This window comes from Furipterus horrens, unplaced genomic scaffold, assembly GCF_987537825.1.
Source record: "Furipterus horrens unplaced genomic scaffold, mFurHor1.1.pri manual_scaffold_17, whole genome shotgun sequence".
NCBI lineage: Eukaryota > Metazoa > Chordata > Mammalia > Chiroptera > Furipteridae > Furipterus > Furipterus horrens.
The window spans coordinates 60,700,827-60,705,921 of NW_028327187.1; positions in this window are offsets into that span (position 1 = coordinate 60,700,827).

A 5,095-nucleotide genomic window follows, 5' to 3' on the forward strand; every position below is an offset into this window, starting at 1 on the left:
TGGGGGTGGTAGGCCATTCTTGAGGAGCGCAGGCGCAGTGGTGCACTCATCCATCCCCCAACCCTCCCCTTGGGTCACGGGGGCGCACATAGGGAAGTGCCCTCATTCACTGGCCCAGGTGCGCAGGGCTGTGCGTCCAGGTGCCCTTCTGACACACGCCAACAGACATAAAATCAGTGACCCAACGGGCACAGGGAGGGCCCATTGGACACGCAGAAGACTGTGCGCAGTCGCTGCTGGCCAGCCCAGTGGGTGCCAGGTTGAAGTACCAGGCCGGAATCCGGAGCGCAGAGCACTTGCCCAGGCCCTGCGCATGCCCGCTCAGGAAGTGCAGGAACGGTGGGCAACAGCGACTCACAGACACTCACATCTACTGAGCACAAGTGTCTGCGGGACTGCTCTAAGAGGCGAAAGACCAACTCCCAGAACACAGCGCAGCAGGCCGGAGCTTAGTTCCCCATACACCTTGGGCACTCACCGGTGCTCGAGCCAAAAAAACACCTCAAGGGCTTTCCCGGAGCGCAGCGCGGCCGGCTTTCTCAAAGAGCGGCGCGGCCAGCTTTCTAGGAGCGCGGCGCGGCAGGCCGGAGCTTAGTTCCCCAGCCGCCTTGGGCACGCACTGATGCTTGAGTGAAAAAAAAACACCTCACCAACTTCCCCAGAGCACTGCGTGGCCTGCTTTCCTGGAGCCCAGCATGGCAGACATGAGGTGGGCTCTTGGCTGCCTTGCATTGTGCCCTGCCGGCTACCTCGCACACACCACTCCTGCAAGGAATAGGAATCTCTGACCCATCACATTAGACCAGCTGTGCATGCAGAAAAAGAAGATGACACAAGAAGGCTGAACTGACATCTCCACAAAAGAATTCAAGATAAAGTGGCTAGAGTGACTCTCAATCAACAAGCCAGAAGGAATATCCTAACAAAAAAAAAAAGTCTGAAATATAATCAGACAGCATAAACAAACGATATAAAAGGTACCCCAAGAACATCAGGCTCAGGAGATCAAAAAGACTGCACCACTGAAACCCCCAGATCTACCATAAAAAATCTCATACCACAAAGGTGGGAAGACAAAGCAGACAAATCCAAATAACAAAAACAAACAAGAAGAATCCAACATGGTAAGACGCAGAAACAACCTCTCAATGAAAAGAAAAGAGGAATCCCCAGAAACAGAGGTAGATGGAATAGACATAGCCCAAATATCAGACATGGAATTCAAAACTATGGTGGTGAAGAAGCTCAATATGCTCGAAAACCTCAAAAACAACTATGACAACCTCCAAGGAAGTTACCAACAGCTCCAAGAAAATTACAGGGAACTTGCAGAGAACTACACCAGCATAAAAAAAGACATAGAAATGATCAACAAGAATGAGGAAGAAATGAAGAATGCAACCTCTGAACTGAAAAACACAGTAGAATCAGTCAAAAGCAGACTAAACCAAGCAGAGGATCGGATTAGTGAGTTAGAGGACAATGTAGGTAATAATTCTCAAATGATACAGCAAAATGAAAAAAGATTGAAAAAATATGAACAAGATGTAAGGGAATTACAGGATAGCATTAGAAAAATATTTTAAGGATCATAGGAATAAAAGAGGGAGAAGAAAAGGAGCATGGAATTGAAAATCTGATAAGAGAAATAGTGACAGAAAATTTTCCGAACCTCATGGGAGAAAAAGCTATGCAAGTCCAAGAAGCACTGAGAGTTCCAATAAGGAGGAACCCCCAAAAACCCACTCCAAGGCACATCATAGTTAAAATGGCAACATTCCAAGACAAAGAGAGAATCCTCAAAGAAGCAAGAGAAAAACAGAAAATAAATTACAAGGGGAGCTCCAATAAGGCTATCGACCGATTTCTCAACAGAAACATTACAAACCAGAAGGGAATGGTCAAAAACATTTCAAGCAATGAAAAACAAAGGCCTACAACCAAGAATACTCTACCCAGCAAGGCTCTCATTCAAAATAGAAGGTGAAATAAGGAGTTTCTCAGACAAAGGAAGACTAAAAGAATACATCTCCACAAAACCAGCCATGCTAGAGATGCTAAAGGGAATATTCTAAGAAAAAGGAAGAGAAAGAACAAAAAAAGAGTAGAGGAACAGAGATACAAAGGGAAGTGAATAAATACATGTCAATAATAACCTTAAATGTAAATGGATTAAATGTTCCCGTTAAAAGACATAGGGTAACAGAATGGATAAGAAAACAGGACCCACATATTTGCTGTCTACAAGAAACACACCTCAAAACAAAAGATTTACATAGACTGAAAGTAAAGGGATATAAAAAAATATTCCAAACAAACGGACCTGAAAAAAAAAGCTGGGTGGCAGTCCTCATATCAGACAAAATGGATTTCAAAGCAAGGCCAATAAAAAGAGACAAAGAAGGACATTTCATAATACTTAAAGGAACGATTCATCAAGAAGATATAACACGGATAAACATATATGCACCCAACATAGGAGCACCCAAATACATAAAGCAAATACTAGAAGACCACAAGAAGGATATTAACAACAACACACTCATAGTAGGAGACTTCAACACTCATTATAAACAATAGACAGATCATCCAAGCAAAGAAACACCAAGGATATACAGGCATTGAGCAACACACTAAACCACATGGACTTAACTGATATATATAGAACTTTTCACCTCAAAGAAGAAAAATATACATTCTTTTCAAAGGCACATGGGACATTTTCAAAGATAGACCACATAATAGGACACAAAACAAGCCTAAACAAATTCAAGAAAATTGAAATCATATCAAGCATCTTTTCAGACCACAATGCCTTGAAACTAAAAATCAACCTCAGGGAAAAAAATCAAAGACACACAAACTCATGGAGAATGAATAACATGCTCTTAAATAACGAATGGGTTAACAATGACATCGAAGAGGAAATCAAGAAATTTCTAGAAATTAATGACAATGAACACACAACAGCCCAAAACCTATGGGACACAGCAAAAGCAGTTCTAAGAGGGAAGTTCATAGCAATACAGGCATATCTGAAAAGGCTAAAAGAATCTCAAATAAAAAACCTAACCATAAAACTACAAGAACTAGAACAGCAACAACAAACAAAGCCTAGGGCAAAAAGAAGAAAGGAAATCATCAAGATCAAAGCAGAATTAAACGACGTAGAAACTAAACGAACAATCCAAGAAATCAACAAAACTAGGAGCCGGTTCTTTGAAAAAATAAACAAAATTGACAAGCCTCTAGCCAGGCTCATTAAGAAAAAAAGAAAGAAGACCCAAATAAACAAAATCAGAAATGAAAGAGGAGAAATCACGACTGATACCTCAGAAATACAAACAATTATAAGAAATTACTACAAACAACTATATGGCAAGAAATTTGAAAACCTAGTAGTAATGGACAGATTTCTAGAAACAAATAACCTTCCCAAATTGAATCAAGAAGAAGAAGAAAGTCTCAACAGACCAATAACAAAGAAGGAAATTGAAACAGTAATCAAAAATCTCCCTGCACACAAAAGCCCTGGACCGGATGGCTTCACGGGCGAATTTTAGAAAACATTTAGGGAAGAACTAACTCCTACCCTCCTCAAACTATTCCAGAAAATACAAGAAGAGGGAAAAATCCCAAACTCTTTCTATGAAGCCAGTATTACCCTCATCCCAAAACCAGGTCAGGACACAGTAAAGAAAGAAAACTACAGGCCAATATCACTGATGAACATAGATGCTAAAATCCTCAATAAAATTTTGGCAAACAGGATCCAACATTACCTCAAAAAGATCATACACCATGATCAAGTAGGATTCATTCCAGGGATGCAAAGATGGTTTAATATTCGCAAATCAATAAATATAATACATCACCTAAACAGAATTAAAGACAAAAATCACATGATCATTTCTATAGATGCAGGAAAAGCATTTGATAAAGTACAACACCCATTTATGTTGAAAACACTCAGCAAAATGGGAATAGAGGGAGCATACCTTAACATCATTAAGGCTATATATGAGAAACCTGAAGCCAACATCATACTCAATGGACAAAAACTGAAAGCATTCCCCCTGAAATCAGAAACTACACAAGGCTGTCCACTCTCCCCACTTCTATTCAACATAGTGTTGGAAGTCCTAGCCACAGCAATCAGACAAGACAAAGAAATAAAAGGCATCCAAATTGGGAAAGAAGAAGTAAAACTATCACTGTTTACAGACGACATGATAGTATACCTAGAAAACCCTATAAAATCCACTAAAAGACTACTTGATATAATAAGTGAATTTGGCAAAATAGTAGGGTACAAAATAAATATACAGAAATCTAAGGCATTTCTGTACACCAACAATAAAATCTCAGAGACAGAAGCAAAAAAGAAATTACCATTTACTATAGCAACAAGAAAATAAAGTACCTAGGAATAAACTTAACCAAAGTGATAAAAGACCTGTACACTGAAAATTATGTAACATTGAAGAAAGAAATTAAGGAAGATACAAATAAATGGAGGCAAATACCATGTTCTTGGATGGGAAGAATCAACATCATCAAAATGGCCATACTACCCAAAACAATTTACAGATTCAATGCAATCCCTATTAAAATACCAATGACATATTTCACTGACCTAGAACAAATACTCCAAAAATTCATATGGAACCAAAAAAGACTCCGAATAGCAAAAGCAATCTTGAAACAGAAGAACACAGCAGGAGGAATCACGATACCAGACATCAAACAATACTACAAAGCCACTGTGATCAAAACAGTCTTGTACTGGCATAAGAACAGACATATGGATAAGTGGAACAGAATTGAAAGCCCAGAAATAAACCCAGGCCTCTATGGTCAACTGATCTTTGATAAAGGAGGAAGGAACATAAAATGGAGTGAGAACAGCCTCTTGAACAAATGGTGCTGGGAGAACTGGACAGGGACGTGCAAAAAAATGAAACTAGACCACCAACTTACACCACACACGAGAATAAACTCAAGATGGATTAAAGACTTAAATGTAAGCCGTGATACCATAAAAGTCCTAGAGGAAAACATAACCAGGAAAATTTCAGATATCACACGTAACAAT